Source organism: Gopherus flavomarginatus, chromosome 4 (assembly GCF_025201925.1).
Source record: "Gopherus flavomarginatus isolate rGopFla2 chromosome 4, rGopFla2.mat.asm, whole genome shotgun sequence".
Taxonomy (NCBI): domain Eukaryota; kingdom Metazoa; phylum Chordata; order Testudines; family Testudinidae; genus Gopherus; species Gopherus flavomarginatus.
This window is the reverse complement of record NC_066620.1, coordinates 120499140-120517407: the sequence shown is the minus strand read 5'-3', so window position 1 is coordinate 120517407 and position 18268 is coordinate 120499140. Positions and strand designations below refer to the sequence as shown.

At 46.9% G+C, this 18268-nt stretch overlaps 1 protein-coding gene across 3 annotated transcripts in view; it reads left to right on the top strand.

Annotated features, from left to right (window-relative positions):
- Positions 1-2160: 2160 nt before the first annotated feature.
- Positions 2161-18268, top strand: part of NCOA7 (nuclear receptor coactivator 7) — a 159885-nt gene continuing 143777 nt past the window's right edge. For 2 of the 3 annotated variants that reach the window (XM_050949522.1, XM_050949520.1), the window contains exon 1: positions 2161-2473. The gene's annotated coding sequence lies outside the window, so the exon portion shown is untranslated. Of the gene's footprint in view, positions 2474-2579; positions 2802-18268 lie in introns of those variants that run through there. The other variant, XM_050949521.1, reaches the window with a different exon arrangement.

Below are 18268 nucleotides of genomic sequence, written 5' to 3'. Positions count from 1 at the left end.
TCTTTATCTGGCATTTCATTATGAGAGTCTCATTTTACAAGTGTAGGGACTATTGTGTGTTTATCATGGGTGGCGTGTGAACTGCTGGCTGGGGGAGGCTAGCTCCCAGCCCCGCCTCTTCCTCCTGAGGCCCCAACCCTTCCACACCACCTGCCAGAGCCATTCCACCATGGCAGCTGCAAGCATCTGTGCCAGGCTAAAGCCCCCAGCCCCGGAGTGCCCACAGCCTCCCTCACAGTCCTAGAGTGGGCGGTGCGGCTGCAGCCTCCCTGACCATAGAGCACTAGGAGGTAGGTTGTGCAGTTGCAGCCACCCTGAGCACCTGGCGGGAGGGCAGGTGGCATGGCCACAGCCCCCTGAGCCACAGGGTGCCAGGAGGGTGAGTGGCGTGTTCTCAGCCTCCCAAGGCCCAGAATGCCAAGAGAGTGGGTGGTGCAGCCCGAGATGGGGCCACCCCATAGGGAGACTGGAGCTGCACCTAGTGGAAGCTGGTGAGGGGACCTGGGGGTGGAGTGTGTGCAGGGCTACATCCGGCTGTTTGGGGAGGCACAGCCTCCCCCAGTCTATGATACCAGGCACTCATGATGTTTTTATATATAACTGCTTAACCTCAGGCTTTTAGTCTGCAGCTCATGATTTTGTGGGTTTACTAAAGCCTTCAGCCCTGCCTCTGAAGTCTCAGGACTTTCATAGATTATCAGGGTTGGAAGGGACCTCAGGAGGTCATTTAGTCCAACCCCCTGCTCAAAGCAGGACCAATCCCCAACTAAGGGCTGGTCTACACTATGGGGGAAAATTGATCTCAGATACGCAACTTCAGCTACGTTATTTATGTAGCTGGAGTCGAAGTATCTAAGATCGAATTACTCACCGTCCTCACGGTGTGGGATCAATGTCCGCAGCTCCCCCTGTCGATTCTGCAACTCTGTTCGGGGTGGTGGAGTTATGGAATCGATATAAGCGCGTTCGAGGATCGATATATCGTGTCTAGATGAGACACGATATATCGATCCCCGAGCAATCGATTGCTACCTGCTGATACAGCGGGTAGTGAAGACATACCCTAAATCATCCCAGCCAGGGCTTTGTCAAGCCTGACCTTAAAAACATCTAAGGAAGGAGATTCCACCACTTCCCTAAGTAACCCATTCCAGTGCTTCACCCTCCTAGTGAAATAGTGTTAAAATCCAACCTAAACCTCCCACTGCAACTTGAGACCATTACTCCTTGTTCTGTCATCTGGTACCATTGAGAACAGTCTACATCCATCTTCTTTGGAACCCCCTTTCAGGTAGTTGAAAGCAGCTATCAAATCCCCCTTCCTTCTCTTCTGCAGACTAACTGTGAATGTGAAAGAGACTAAGGGAGGAATAGATGGAGTGAACATTACACTGTCTAAAGGCGGAATGTCTGCAAAGATTACAAATCATGTGTGCTGAAGACCTGCTGTTGGCCAAAGTCAAATAATGCAGGAAGATATATCTATTTTCCTGATTTTAAAGCAAAACACTTTTTTGTCTTAAGAAGAAAGGTGGAGGCTGGGAGTGTAGGGAGGCCTGGAATATGAGTATCTCAGGTTTTTCATTTTCCCACTGAAATTAATGTTATCAATTTTCAATGCATTTTAAAATTTGGGCCCTGATTCTATAATAGGGCTCCTCATGGGTGCAAGGGGTCAACTGTTTGGATCAAATTGCAGGAGTATATGTACCTTTTTTGGGGGGGGGGGGAGTTCCAAGGGAACTAAGCGAACACCAACTTGTTCAGATTAAGGTGCTGACCCTGCCATGGACTCTATGGGGTACGGGGGGCAGGGTGTCAACCCTTTATGTTACAACATCTGAGACTGTTTCCCCTTCTCGCCCTCCCCGCTCCCCTCAAAAAACTCAGACAAGTCAAATTGCCTAGAAAATGAGCAACCTAGGGGCCAGCTCCCTGGTGTGGTCAAGGGGACAAACCACAGGGCAGCAGAAAGATGGGGGAAATTTTGGCCCGGCGGTGGGGCCGAAAGCTGCGGGTGACATTTGAGGGGGCTAATACTGCCCCCTTCCCTCGGGGGAGAGGGAGCCGATGCGCAGCGCGGGGCTGGAGGAGGGGCCCGGCAGGGCGGAGCTGCGGGCAGTGCTGGCGGCGCAGGCAGAGCCGTGGGAGAGGGGCCGCTGGGTGGGTGAGTGCGGCGCAGGCCAGGCGGGGCGGCCTCTGCCTGGCGACCATGCTGCTGGCGGAGGCCGGGCGCTGCGCACTCTCTGCAGCGGGCTGAGCTGCCTGCAGCGGCCGGGTCTCTCCGGGGACTTCTCCTCGGCGGCCGTGGATGTTCCCTGACTGCCGCATCCGCCCCTCTGCAGCGACCCCCACCCCCTCCTCCTGAAGCCGCCCAGGGAGCATGGGGGCCCCGCTGAACATCCCTGAGAGGATCCGACCCAGCCGAAACCGCAAGGGCCCGGTCCGCAGCTGAAGGAACCGGTGCAGCTGGGTGGGTATCAGCGGGCGGCAAATGCCCCTCTCGGGCTGGGGTAGGGGTGAGCCAGCAGCAGCCTGAGGAGGGGAAGGGGGCGCCATCGGGGGCTCACGTTTTGCAGCCCTCATAACAATTAATCTGCCTTTTCCGAGGCACAGCACAACAACACAGCCGGCCGGGGGGGAGGAGGAGGCGGGCGAGAAGGAGGCGGGCAGAGGGGGAAGTGCGTTAGTTTGGCTGGCTTCAGAAACGCTGGGTCCCTTGGCTTGTCTGTGACGGCACAACCAGAGGGGGAACAGCGGGCTGAGGAAGCTGCTTAGAGAAGAGGCGGCGGGACTGAAAGGTGCAGATTGGGTGTTGTGGATGTACAGCTAGCCTGTGTTTGGAGAAGGGGGGGTTCAGTTCGCTTGAATTCTTCACTGGACTGGTTATGTTTTGGTAACACCCAGGGTGAGGTAGCTGCTTTCAATCTCTGTAGTCCTGCTTCAAAGATTTTACAATCCAAGTATTTTTATTTATTTCTCTGCAATCAAAATCCTGTTGCTAATAGTGTAATTATTTCTTCTCCCACCTTTAACAGGTTCTGAAATATATTTTCAGTTAGGATTATGGAATTTTTACATATACCTCCAGGAAGTAGGTTTCATTTTTTGTAATTTGAGGAGGAGGAAGAGGAGGTGATGGTAGTAATTTGAGGGAAGGGCCTTAAATGAGATTTTCGGAGCATGAAATCTGTCGTAGCTATTGGGTGATGTGGGGTAGGTATTCACTGCAGTGATGCACCGAAGCATCCAGCAATAGGCAACGATCATATTCCAGTGTGTTTGACATAACTTTGTACCTGATCTCCTTTGTTATTCAGGGAAATTGGTGGGCTAGGAACTTGGTTTCAAATATAATTTCAAAATAAAGAACAAATGCTGATTTTCATTTTCTTCTGTCAGTCTGGTTTTGGGGCAGTTGTAAGATTCCCAGCATGTGAATTATTGGAAAATGAGGTTGGTTGTGATAGTTCTATTTAAAACAAATAGATGTATTTTAACTATCAAATAACATTAGTCACAAACATATTAAAGATTTGACCAAGAGAATAGAGGCAGCTTTGAGTTCACATTACAAATCTGGACTCAGACTTGTGCCATTGTATTTTTTTTTAAACAGTTTTAAGTGTGGATGGATTGTTATCCTAGATTTATAGTCCTGACATCTGATTTTCCTGTCTGTTGATGGTTTGCTATCAGAACATATTTTATGGTTTAATTTTCTTTTCTAAACAGAAGAGAAGACAGTAGCTAATAAGCAATACTGGGTGTATGAGAGTGGATACTTTGGGCCCAGATCTTTCAATTTCATTTGAGCAACTGGACCCCTACACCTGTTCACATCCTTACTGATTTCAGTACGATCCTTTGAGTGAATACAAAGATTCACCTGTATTGATCTACCGGCAGTATTAAGGCTACAGATTTTTAACATCTCTCTTCTTGACATTAGTCTTGTTAGAGTAAATACTCAGTAATGTAATTTTATCACGTGTTATTTACTTAATGGTCTGTAAATACTGCACTTCCATGAGGTCATGTTACATGCTTGTCTTAATACATAATTATGGACTTTTAAATGGGTGATGTTTACGCACTAATCGATTATGATTTGTTGGAAGCTGCTCTGAACGACTTTGAATGCCTGTATTTGGATAATATTTTGCATGCATATTGAAGAAGTCTTTCCAGTCTATTGCTTACACAAATATTTACATATTTTAAAAAATGAATACTGGTATTATATGTACAAAATATAACATTAGAAAAAAAGTTACTGCAGCTTGCAAAAGGAAACACCAAGAAATATATATACTGCATCTGAAAAACTGAATAAGCAGCCACGCAGATCTTGAAAGTTGAAAGCAAGCCAAAGTAAAAATGCTTCCATTTTCCAGTCCTCTTTCTCTCTCAAATCCTCTTACCTGGAAGATTTCCATAAATGAACTAAATAGACAATGGATTCAACCTTGCAAGTTTTATACCTTTGAGTAACTTTGCTCTTGTGAGTAGTCCCATTGACTGCAACAGGAGCAATCCCATGAGCTAAATTACTCCCAGGCATAAAACTTTACAGGATTGAGTCCATGTCTATTTAGTTCATTTGTGATTCAGTATTGTGAATTTTGCAAAAGGATCTTGCAGGAAATTCTGTTCTTTATTAAAGAATATGGAGGCTCTATATTCAGTGCCTTCCTTTTCTTCATTGTGTAGCACAGCATCAGACAAGGAACATTTTCAGAAAACATGTATATACATGCCTCACTGTCCCTCTCTCGCCTCAGTCTGGCTCTTCCCTTGTGATGTCCCTGTTCCTATGAGTTGCAGCACTTCATTTGATGCCGCTAGGACTTTGATTCATCATCTCTAATGTTGAAGTGTTAAATCATCCCTTGAACTTGAAGTGAATCAATAAAAATGCTTCTGTTTGTTATATTCCAGGTTTAAGATTTGGAGAATACAAGCAGAATTACTTAGGGAGTGATGGTATACAATATTTCACCTCCATATCTTTCTTTAAGTCCTGATTTTCCTACAGTGTGGTGCCAGCAAGCATCAAATATTAAGGCAAGGGGTTGAGCTTCTATTTTCAGTGCTGATACAGAGCTGCATTCATTTGGAGAATAGAGTAGATGATAACATTGTTCAAGCAGGACCTCTTCTGTGACCTAATTGTCCGACTTGATACATCTCCTTTAAATGGATGACCAAAGCGGGGCCAAAGGGTGTCTCATACATGGAAGTATCTATATTGCTTGAAACATGATCTGTCTGATCCTATTAATTGCTGATCCTGGCAGAAGAGGTTTTTACAAAAGGATAATTGTGATCTAAATAGAGGACAGGAGAGCCCAGTTTCCCTTTTTACTCTCGTAGGCATTGAAGGAAGGTTGGAACACAACTGATAAGAGAAAATTTTACCACTCCCTTTGTCTTAGAGAGGAGGATCCTATGCCAGACAAAGCAGCATAGCCAAGGTTTGCTTACTGGTCATTAAGGGGAAGAGATTTTTTATTCTTCTAATTCTGGAATTACTATACTTGTTTCACTGGGTTAGTAGAGCTAATGTGATGCAAATTCGACTATTGCTTGGGCCCAAGACTTGTATTAATAACTTGGGAGTTTCCACCAGGCATCATGTTGAGGGTAAGAATAACAGTCTGCTGTTAGGTTAGTTGCTTCTGAAATATATTGGACCTGAACCAGGGGATTTGGCACAGCAGACAGTATAGATCCAAAGCCTCCAGCAATGTTGGACATTGTCTAGGATTTTGGACCAACCTGAGGCAATTTATATACCATACATTGATTGCATTGCCCTCTGTTAGAAGGACCCAGAATCTGTCTCAGTCGTATGCAAAAATCATGATGGCAAACACTCCAGTCATTGTACTTCAGTGAGTGTATGTACCAGTTTGACTCTTTAAGGGACCATTCTCCCCTTTTTGATATTTTTCAGATTTTGCTCCCTAACCTGACAGACTGGCATCTGATTCTACCTTCCCACTGGGGAAGACAGACAGATTACATTGCTGTTCCATATCTTCATGTGGTTTAGACACCATAGGACTTCTTTATTCACTTTCCACTAAAGATGTTGTCATATGAACTACTACTGTGAGGCAGGTTAGCTTTCAGTTTTTGTCATAACTCTCCTACTCAGATCTGAACCTTAGAGTTCAGAACATGAGAAGCTAGCATGAGACCTCCAAAGCTTAATTACCAGCTTAGATCTGATATTGCTGCCACCAGCCAGAAGATTCCAGTGTCTGGCTCACTCTGGTCTCCCCAAAACCTTCTCTGGGGAACCCCAAGACTCAGATTCCTTGAGTCTCACAACAAAGGGGAATAAACCATTTCCCTTCCCCCTTCTCCCCTCCAGGTGTTCCCTCCCTGGGTTCCTGGAGAGATACACAGATTCAAGCTCTGTGAATCTAAACAAAGGGATTCCACCCTCTTTACCTCCTCCCAGATTTCCCCGCCCTGGGGACCCTAGGATACTCACTGCTTCAAGTCCTTGAAACACAAGTACCGAGAGATCTAATCTCTCTCCCCCCTCACCCAGAGGGTATGCAAAGTCAGGCTTAGTAAATCTAACACAAAGAGATTTCCCCCCTCCCTTCGTTTCTTAGCCTTAACCAGTGAAAAACACTCAAACAGGTCTTAAAAAGAAAGCTTTATATAAAAAGAATGAAAAAGGACATAAAAGGGTCTCTGTATCAAGGTGACAATATACAGGGTCAATTGCTTAAAAGAAAAAATGAATAAACAGCCTTATCCAAAAGAATACACTCCAGCAACTACACACATGTAAATACAAAAAAAAAAAAACAATATAAACTTATTGTCTTACTATCCTTGTACTTACAACTTGGAAACAGAAGATTAGAAAGCCTGGAGATTCCTGTGGTCACTCTCAGAGCCGAGAAAGAGAACAGACCAAGAACAAAGGACTCACACCCAAAACTTCCCTCCACCCAGATTTGAAAAAGTCTTGTTTCCTGATTGGTCCTCTGGTCAGGTGTTGTTTGTTACCCCTTTCCAGGTGAAAGAGACATTAACCCTTAGCTATCTGTTTATGACACGCACCCCCAAATCACAGACAGTGGGGAATCTCACTGGCGGTGATTTCTTCCTATAACTCTAAAATAAACAGAGTAATACAACACATGCACCTTTACATATACCACTAAGTATATAACTAACAGACTTTTACATTTTAAGAACACTTTTTAACTACTGAATTCTGGGAAACTCTCACGGGAGAGTGCATCAGCAACTTTGTTAGAAGCTCCTGTGATGTGTTGAATTTCAAAATAAAAATCTTGGAGAGCTAAACTCCAACGAAGAAGTTTCTTGTTGTTCCCCTTGGCAGTATGAAGCCACTTTAGTGCAGCATGGTCAGTTTGTAGTTGGAACCGCCGTCCCCAAACATATGGGCGTAGCTTTTCCAGGGCGTACACAATGGCATAGCATTCCTTTTCACTGACTGACCAGTGACTTTCCCTCTCAGACAGTTTCTTGCTGAGAAACACGACAGGATGGAAGTTGTGATCCGTTGCTTCCTGCATGAGCACTGCTCCTATACCACGCTCAGATGCATTCGTGGTTACTAGGAATGGTTTGTCAAAATCCGGGGCCCTGAGCACAGGGTCAGACATGAGCGTTGCCTTAAGTTGGGTAAAGGCCTTTTGACACTCATCAGTCCACTTAACTGCATTTGGCTGGGTCTTTTTGGTCAGGTCGGTCAGTGGGGCAGCGATTTGGCTGTAGTGTGGTACAAATCGCCTGTAGTATCCGGCCAAGCCTAAGAAAGATTGGACCTGTTTCTTTGACCTTGGGACAGGCCACTTTTGGATAGCATCCACCTTGGCCTGCAGGGGGTTTATGGTTCCTCGACCCACCTGCTGCCCCAGGTAAGTCACTCTGTTTTGGCCTATTTGACACTTTTTGGCCTTAACAGTTAGTCCAGCCTGCCTGATGCACTCAAAGACCTTTTCCAGGTGTAGTAGGTGTTCGGGCCAGGAGTCTGAAAAAATGGCCACATCATCGAGGTAGGCAACTGCAAATTCTCCCAGTCCAGCTAGTAGACCATCTACCAGCCTCTGGAAGGTGGCGGGTGCATTTCGAAGGCCGAAAGGAAGGACATTGAATTCATACACCCCCGCATGGGTGACGAATGCAGACCTCTCCTTGGCAGGTTCATCTAGCGGTACTTGCCAGTACCCCTTGGTTAAGTCTATTGTAGAGATGAACTGGGCACGTCCCAACTTCTCCAATAGCTCATCGGTGCGTGGCATTGGATAGTTGTCCGGACGAGTTACAGCATTTAGCTTACGGTAGTCCACGTAAAAGCGTATTTCCCCATCTGGTTTGGGTACCAGAACCACTGGAGATGCCCATGCACTGGTAGATGAGCGGATTATACCCATCTGTAGCATGTTCTGGATCTCCCGTTCTATAGCAGCTTGGGCATGAGGAGACACCCGGTAGGGTGGGGTTCTGATTGGGTGAGCATTACCTGTATCAATGGAGTGGTATGCCCGTTCAGTCCGTCCTGGGGTGGCTGAGAACAATGGGGCGAAGCTAGTGCACAGCTCCTTGATTTGTCGCTGCTGCAGACGTTCCAGGGTGGTTGAGAGGTTCACCTCTTCCACGCCACCGCCTTTTTTCCCGTCGTAGTAGACACCGTCAGGCCACTCAGCCTCATCTCCCTGAACTGTAAACTGACAAACCTGTAAGTCTCTGGAATAGAAAGGCTTGAGAGAATTAACATGGTACACTTTAGGCTTTAGTGAGGAATTGGGAAATGCTATGAGGTAGTTTACAGTTCCCAGGCGCTCTTGGACCGTCAATGGCCCTTCCCATGATGCTTCCATCTTATGGGCCTGTTGCGCCTTCAAGATCATAACCTGGTCTCCTACCTTGAAGGAACGTTCTCTGGCATGTCTGTTATACCAGGCCTTTTGCTCTTCTTGAGCATCCTTTAGGTTCTCTCTAGCAAGGGCTAAAGAGTGTCGGAGGGTGCTTTGTAGGTTGCTTACAAAGTCCAGAATGTTAGTTCCTGGAGAAGGCGTAAACCCCTCCCATTGCTGCTTCACCAACTGTAATGGTCCCTTAACCTCGTGACCATACACAAGTTCAAATGGTGAAAACCCTAAACTGGGATGTGAAACAGCCCTGTAGGCAAACAGCAACTGCTGCAACACTAGGTCCCAATTATTGGAGAATTCGTTGATGAATTTTCGTATCATGGCCCCCAAAGTTCCATTGAACCTTTCCACCAGGCCATTGGTTTGATGGTGGTACGGGGTGGCAACCAAGTGATTCACCCCATGAGTTTCCCACAGTTTTTCCATGGTCCCTGCCAGGAAATTAGACCCTGAATCTGTAAGGATGTCGGAGGGCCAACCTACCCTGGCAAAGATGTCTGTTAGGGCCAGGCGCACAGTGTTAGCCCTGGTGTTGCCTAGAGCTACTGCTTCCGGCCATCGGGTAGCAAAGTCCACTAAAGTCAGTACGTACTGCTTTCCTCTGGGTGTCTTTTTTGGGAAAGGACCCAGACTATCCACAGCTACTCGCTGAAATGGGACCTCAATTATGGGGAGTGGCTGGAGAGGGGCCTTGACCTGGTCTTGAGGCTTTCCCACTCTTTGGCATACCTCACAAGACCGGACATACTTGGCAACGTCCTTGCCCATCCCCTCCCAGTGGAAGGACTTCCCCAACCGGTCTTTGGTTCTGTTCACCCCAGCATGGCCACTGGGATGATCATGGGCTAAGCTTAAGAGCTTCCCCCGGTACTTAGTTGGAACCACCAACTGTTTTTGCGGCTGCCATTGTTCCCGGTGTCCACCAGAAAGAATTTCCTTGTATAAAAGTCCATGGTCTATAACAAACCGGGATCGATTAGAAGAGCTGAGAGGCGGTGGGGTGCTCCGTGCCGCCGCCCAAGCTTTCTGAAGGCTGTCATCCGCTTCCTGCTCAGTCTGGAACTGTTCCCTTGAGGCTGGGGTCACCAGTTCTTCCTCAGACTGTGGACTTGGGCTTGGTCCCTCTGGAAGCAATGTAGGTGATGGGGTTGTTTCCGTTGCTGGTGAACCGCTCTCCGCTGGTGCACCTGAGGTTATTTCAGGCTCTGGCTGAGCCTTTTGGGTATGGCTGTCTGTTGCTTCTAACAGTTTTGGCTCGCTGGCGCCCTCTGGCTTTGAGTTTGAAGATGTGGTTGCACTTGCTGGTGCTGGTTGCTGTTCCAGTTCCGGGCCTGGGACTGGAGGTGCTGTGGCTGTTTCAGTGGTTGGCATGGAATCTGGATCCACTACCTCTGTCTGGGTCTCTGGTAACACAGACGGGGCCTCTGTGGACGGCTCAGGAACAGGAATAGGTCTGGAAGCTTGCCTGGTTTGGCTACGTGTAACCATTCCCACTCGCTTGGCCCGCTTCACCTGGTTGGCCAAGTCTTCTCCCAGTAGCATGGGGATAGGATAATTGCCATAGACTGCAAAAGTCCACATTCCTGACCAGCCTTTGTACTGGACAGGCAGTTGAGCTCTAGGCAAGTCTACAGCTTGTGACATGAAGGAGTAAATTGTAACTTTGGCCTTTGGGTTGATGAATTTGGGGTCAACGAAGGATTGGTGGATAGCTGACACTTGTGCCCCCGTGTCTCTCCACGCAGTAACCTTCTTTCCGCCCACTCTCAAATTTTCCCTTCGCTCCAAGGGTATTTGAGAGGCATCGGGGCCTGGGGATCTTTGGTGTGATGGTGGTGTAATGAATTGCACTCGCATGGTGTTCTTTGGACAGTTGGCCTTGATATGTCCCAGTTCATTACACTTAAAGCATCTTCCATCTGATGGATCACTGGGCCGAGGTGAGTTACTGGAGACTGGTGAGGTGGAAGAGTAGGGTGTCTGTGGCTTTACTTGGGTGGTATGTGGGGTCTTTGGCTGTCCTCGGTTGTAGGGTTTATGGTCTGTGTGCCCCCTGGGGTAATCGTTCCCCTTGACAGTAGCTTTCTTGCTTTCTGCCACTTCCATCCATTTGGCTCCAATCTCCCCCGCCTCAGCGAGATCTTTGGGTTTTCCATCTTGTATGTACCATGTGATGTCTTCAGGAACACCATCCAAGAACTGCTCCATTTGTATGAGGAGGTGCAGTTCTTCCAAGGTTTTAACATTGTGTCCTGATATCCAGGCCTCATAATTTTTTGCAACGTAGTAGGCGTGTTTGGGAAATGACACATCTGGTTTCCACTTTTGGGTTCTGAAGCGCCGACAGGCATGATCTGGGGTTATCCCCATTCTGTATCTGGCCTTGGTTTGAAAAAGTTTATAGTCATTCATTTGCTGCTTAGGCATTTCAGCTGCCACCTCTGCTAAAGGTCCACTGAGCTGTGACCTCAATTCTACCATGTACTGGTCTTCGGGGATGTTGTACCCAAGACAGGCTCTTTCAAAATTTTCCAAGAAGGCCTCGGTGTCATCACCTGCCTTGTAGGTGGGAAATTTCCTGTGCTGTGGAGCAATAATTGGCGCCGGGTTGTTAGGGTTGGCTGGCACATGCAGCCCAGCTTTTGCCAAGTCCAGTTCATGTTTTCTCTGTTTTTCCTTCTCTTCATTTTCTTTTTGTTGTTTTTCCATTTCTTTTTGTTGTTTTTCCATGTCTCGGCGGTGGGCCGCCTCTTCTTCTTCTTGCTTCCTTCTATGGGCCAACTCTTCTTCTGCTTGTTTCCTTCGGTGGGCCACCTCTTCTTCTTCTAGTTTTCTTTTGTGTGCTGCCTCTTTGGCTGCCTGTTCTCTTTGGTAGGCTGCCAGTTTGATGCTTTCTTCCTTTTCTTTCAGCTCCAGTTGTCGCCTGTGTTCAGCTTCTTTGAATTGCTCTTCGGCCTCAATTTTTGCCTTAGAAGTCATGATTCCTGTTTTCTTGTGTTGGGGTGCCCTCCGGTGTTTCTCTTCTGAACTGCAGGCTCTGTTGCCTCCTGGGGTCTGCCTAGCAACAATGCTTTTAGCTAATCTTCAATGTTAAGTAAACCTGAAAAACCACTTTATTTGCATGTATATAGTGCTGGTAATGACTCTCAATGGGAGAGCTATTGCATGACAAAAGACCTGTAACAGCTCCTTAATGCTTCTTGCTTAATATGCAAGCCACAAACTGCCAGAGAGAGCAGAAAAAAAAATTCTCTCTGGTTCCCTTTTAAAACCAAACTGTTTCTCTCTGCTAAAAAAGCCCTTAGCAGAGAAAAGAAAAATATAATATTCCTACTGGCTTCTGGATTTTGTCTATCCCGTAACCGCTGCACACCATATCATAACCTTAGTCCCAGATTTGGACCTTAGCGTCCAAAATATGGGGGTTAGCATGAAAACCTCCAAGCTTAGTTACCAGCTTGGACCTGGTACTTGCTGCCACCACCCAAAAAATTAGAGTGTTTTGGGGCACTCTGGTCCCCCTGAAAAACCTTCCCTGGGGACCCCAAGACCCAAATCCCTTGAGTCTCACAACAAAGGGAAATAATCCTTTTTCCCTTCCCCCCTCCAGGTGCTCCTGGAGAGATACACAGACACAAGCTCTGTGAATCCAAACAGAGTGACTCCCCCTCTCTGTTCCCAGTCCTGGAAACAAAAGCACTTTCCTCTTCACCCAGAGGGAATGCAAAATCAGGCTAGCAAATCCAACACACACAGATCTCCCCCTGATTTCTTCCTCCCACCAATTCCCTGAAATTTCCCAGAAAAGAAAACTCCAACAGGTCTTAAAAGAAAGCTTTATATAAAAAAGAAAGAAAAAATACATACAAATGGTCTCTCTGTATTAAGGTGACAAAATACAGGGTCAATTGCTTAAAAGAATATTGAATAAACAGCCTTATTCAAAAAGAATACAAATCAAAGCACTCCAGCACTTATATTTATGCAAATACCAAAGAAAAGAAACCATATAACTTACTATCTGATCTCTTTGTCCTTACACTTAGAAACAGAAGATTAGAAAGCAAAAACTACTTCTCCAAAGCTCAGAGAAAGCAGGCAGACAGAAAACAAAGACTCAGACACAAAATTCCCTCCACCCAAAGTTGAAAAAATCCGGTTTCCTGATTGGTCCTCTGGTCAGGTGCTTCAGGTGAAAGAGACATTAACCCTTAGCTATCTGTTTATGACAGATGCCCATGCACTGGTAGATGAGCGTATTATACCCATCTGTAGCATGTTCTGGATCTCCTGTTCTATAGCAGCTTGGGCATGAGGAGACACCCAGTAGGGTGGGGTTCTAATTGGGTGAGCATTACCTGTGTCAATGGAATGGTATGCCCTTTCAGTCCGTCCTGGGGTGGCTGAGAACAATGGGGCGAAGCTAGTGCACAGCTCCTTGATTTGTTGACGCTGCAGACGTTCCAGGGTGGTTGAGAGGTTCACCTCTTCCACGCCACCGTCTTTTTTCCCTTTGTAGTAGACACCTTCAGGCCACTCAGCATCATCTCCCTGGACTGTAAACTGACAAACCTGTAAGTCTCTGGAATAGAAAGGCTTGAGAGAATTAATATGGTACACTCTGGGTTTTAGAGAGGAATTGGGAAATGCTATGAGGTAGTTAACAGCTCCCAGGTGCTCTTGGACCGTGAATGGCCCTTCCCATGATGCTTCCATCTTATGGGCCTGTTGCGCCTTCAGGACCATAACCTGGTCTCCTACCTTGAAGGAACGTTCTCTGGTATGTTTGTCATACCAGGCCTTTTGCTCTTCCTGAGCATCCTTTAGGTTTTCTTTAGCAAGGGCTAAAGAGTGTCGGAGGGTGTTTTGTAGGCTGCTTACAAAGTCCAGAATGTTAGTTCCTGGAGAAGGTTTAAACCTCTCCCATTGCTGCTTCACCAACTGTAATGGCCCCTTAACCTCGTGACCATACACAAGTTCAAACGGTGAAAATCCTAAACTGGGATGTGGTACAGCCCTGTAGGCAAAAAGCAACTGCTGCAACACTAGGTCCCAATTATTGGAGTGTTCGTTGACGAATTTACGTATCATGGCCCCCAAAGTTCCATCAAACCTTTCGACCAGGCCATTGGTTTGATAGTGGTACGGAGTGGCAACAAAGTGGTTCACCCCATTAGTTTCCCATAGTTCTTTCATGGTCCCTGCCAGGAAATTAGATCCTGAATCTGTAAGGATGTCGGAGGGCCAACCTACCCTGGCAAAAATGTCTGTTTGTGCCTGGCACACAGCTTTAGCCCTGGTGTTGCCTAGAGCTACTGCTTCCGGCCATCGGGTAGCAAAGTCCACGAAAGTCAGTACGTACTGCTTTCCTCTGGGTATCTTTTTTGGGAAAGGACCCAGAATATCCACGGCTACTCGCTGAAATGGGACCTCAATTATGGGGAGTGGCTGGAGAGGGGCCTTGACCTGGTTTTGGGGCTTTCCCACCCTTTGGCATACCTCACAAGGCCGGACATACTTGGCAACGTCCTTGCCCATCCCCTCCCAGTGGAAGGACTTCCCCAACCGGTCTTTGGTTCTGTTCACCCCAGCATGGCCACTGGGATGATCATGGGCTAAGCTTCAGAGCTTTTCCCGGTACTTAGTTGGAACCACCAGCTGTTTTTGCGGATGCCAGTCTTCCTGGTGTCCACCAGAAAGAGTCTCCTTGTATAAAAGTCCTTGGTCTAAAACAAACCGGGATCGATTAGAAGAGCTGAGAGGCGGTGGGGTGCTCCGTGCCGCCGCCCAAGCTTTCTGAAGGCTGTCATCTGCTTCCTGCTCAGTCTGGAACTGTTCCCTTGAGGCTGGGGACACCAGTTCTTCCTTAGACTGTGGACTTGGGCTTGGTCCCTCTGGAAGCGATGTAGGTGATGGAATTGTTTCCGTTGCTAGTGAGCCGCTTTCTGCTGGTGCACCAGGGGTTATTTCAGGCTCTGGCTGAGCCTCTTGGGTATGGTTGTCTGCTGCTTCTGCCAGTTCAGGCTTGCTGGCGCCCTCTGGCGTTGGGGTTGAAGATGGATTTGCAAGCACTGTCGTCAATGCTGGCAACGGTTCTGGTGCTGGCTGCTTTTCCAGTTCCTGGTCTGGGACTGGAAACACTGTGGCTGTTTCCATTGTTGGCATGGGATCCGGGTCCACTACCTCTGTCTGGGTCTCTGGTAACACAGACGGGGCCCCTGTGGACAGCTCAGGAACAGGAATGGGTCTGGAAGCTTGCCTGGTTTGGCTACGTGTAACCATTCCCACTCTCTTGGCCCGCTTCACCTGGTTGGCCAAGTCTTCCCCCAGTAGCATGGGGATGGAATAATTGTGATAGACTGCAAAAGTCCACATTCCTGACCAGCCTTTGTACTGGACAGGCAGTTGAGCTGTAGGCAAGTCTACAGCTTGTGATATGAAGGGGTAAATTGTCACTTGGGCCTTTGGGTTGATGAATTTGGGGTCAACGAAGGATTGGTGGATAGCTGACACTTGTGCCCCCATGTATCTCCACGCAGTAACCTTCTTTCCGCCCACTCTCAAAGTTTCCCTTCTCTCCAAGGGTATTTGAGAGGCATCTGGGCCTGGGGATCTTCGGTGTGATGGTGGTGTAATGACTTGCACTCAGTTGGGGTTCTTTGGGCAGTTGGCCTTTATATGTCCCAGGTCATTACACTTGAAGCATCTTCCAGCTGACTGGTCACTGTGTCGAGGTGGGTTACTGGAGACTGACGAGGTGGAAGAATAGGGTGTCTGTGGCTTTCCTTGGGTTGTAGGAGGGGTCTTGGGTTGCCCTGGGTTGTAGGGTTTATTGTCAGTGTGCCTCCTGGGGTATTCATTCCCCTTGACAGTTGCTTTCTTGCTTTCTGCCACTTCCATCCATTTGGCTCCAATCTCCCCCGCCTCGGTGAGATTTTTGAGTTTTCCATCTAGTATGTACCGTGTTATGTCCTCAGGAACACCATCCAAGAACTGCTCCATTTGTATGAGGAAGTGCAGTTCGTCCAAGGATTTAACATTGTTTCCTGATATCCAGGCCTCAATTTTTCCCAACGTAGTAGGCGTGTCTGGGAAATGACACATCTGGTTTCCACTTTTGGGTTCTGAAACGCCGATGGGCATGATCCAGGGTTATCCCCATTCTGAATCTGGCCTTGGTTTGAAACAGTTTATAATAATTCATTCTGTCCTTTGGCATTTCAGCCGCCACCTCTGCTAAGGGTCCACTGAGCAGTGGCCTCAATTCTACCATGTACTGGTCTTCAGAGATGCTGTACCCAAGGCAGGCTCTTTCAAAATTTTCTAAGAAGGCCTCAGTGTCATCACCTGCCTTGTATGTGAGAAATTTCTTGTGCTGCGGAACCATTATTGGCGAAGGGTTGTTAGGATTGGCTGGGTTCTGTTGCTTAGCCTTTTCTAATTCCAGGGCCTGCTGGTGGGTTTCCCTCAGGAGTTGCAACTCTCTCCTGTGGGTAGCCTCTTTTTCTCTTTCCCTTAGCTCCATCTGTTTTTCTTTTATTTCTAGTTTTTGTATTTTTTTTTCCATATCTCGCTTGTGCTCTGCGTCTTTGATTTGTACCTCTGCCTCCATTTTTGTCTTAGAAGTCATGGTTCCTGTTTTCTTGTGTTGAGGTGCCCTCTGGTGTTTATTGTTGGAACTGATGGCTCTCTGTTGCCTCCTGGGGTCTGCCTAGCAACAGTGCCTTTTTTTTTTTCCTAGCTAATCTTTTAAATGTAAAGGAAACCAGAAAAACCACTTTATTTGTATGTGTATTGTGCTGGGTACTTGACTCTCAATGGGAGTGCTATAGTTTAACAAAAGACCCTTAATAGTTCCTTGCTTAATATGCAAGCCAAACTGCAACCAGAGAACAGAAAAAAAAATTCTCTCTGGCTCTGTTTAAAACCACCCTTTCTCTCTGCATAAAAGCCCTAGCAGAGAAAAAGAAAATAATGTTCCTACTGGCTTCTGGATTCTTCTCTTTTCACACCACTGCCACTCATGTCATAACTCTCCTACTCAGATCTGAACCTTAGAGTTCAGAACATGAGAAGCTAGCATGAGACCTCCAAAGCTTAATTACCAGCTTAGATCTGATATCGCTGCCACCAGCCAGAAGATTCCAGTGTCTGGCTCACTCTGGTCTCCCCAAAACCTTCCCTGGGGGACCCCAAGACTCAGATCCCTTGAGTCTCACAACAAAGGGGAATAAACCATTTCCCTTCCCCCTCCTCCCCTCCAGGTGTTCCCTCCCTGGGTTCCTGGAGAGAGATACAGATTCAAGCTCCGTGAATCTAAACAAAGGGATTCCACCCTCTTTACCTCCTCCCAGATTTCCCCGCCCTGGGGACCCTAGGATACTCCCTGCTTCAAGTCCTTGAAACACAAGTACCGAGAGATCTAATCTCTCTCCCCCCTCACCCAGAGGGTATGCAAAGTCAGGCTTAGTAAATCTAACACAAAGAGATTTCCCCCCTCCCTTCGTTTCTTAGCCTTAACCAGTGAAAACACTCAAACAGGTCTTAAAAAGAAAGCTTTATATAAAAAGAATGAAAAAGGACATAAAAGGGTCTCTGTATCAAGGTGACAATATACAGAGTCAATTGCTTAAAAGAAAAAATGAATAAACAGCCTTATCCAAAAAGAATACACTCCAGCAACTACGCACATGTAAATACAAAAAAAACCCAAAACAATATAAACCTATTGTCTTACTATCCTTGTACTTACAACTTGGAAACAGAAGATTAGAAAGCCTGGAGATTCCTGTGGTCACTCTCAGAGCCGAGAAAGAGAACAGACCAAGAACAAAGGACTCACACCCAAAACTTCCCTTCACCCAGATTTGAAAAAGTCTTGTTTCCTGATTGGTCCTCTGGTCAGGTGTTGTTTGTTACCCCTTTCCAGGTGAAAGAGACATTAACCCTTAGCTATCTGTTTATGACAACTTTCCACTAAAGATGTTGTCATATGAACTACTACTGTGAGGCAGGTTAGCTTTCAGTTTTCAGATGGCCCAGTTACGAATCCAGACTTAGAAGGTTTGACTGAATGGTAGAGATAGTAACCCCTGAACTCGAGCCTAATATCTGAGGAATTTTTTGAAGTCTGAGGAGTCTCTTTATCTTCTTCCTTATTTCCTCTAGTTTGTTCCTGGAGAGATTTATCAGGGCCATGGTAAAGTCCACATTGAATCTGAAGGAAGCTGTTCTCAGTGTGGGTTCCAGCATGTATATTTTTCCTATTAATCAGAAATGCTTCTGTGTCCATGAGGAAAACGCACCCAATATCCTCTGTTCCTGTGCTGGCTGCT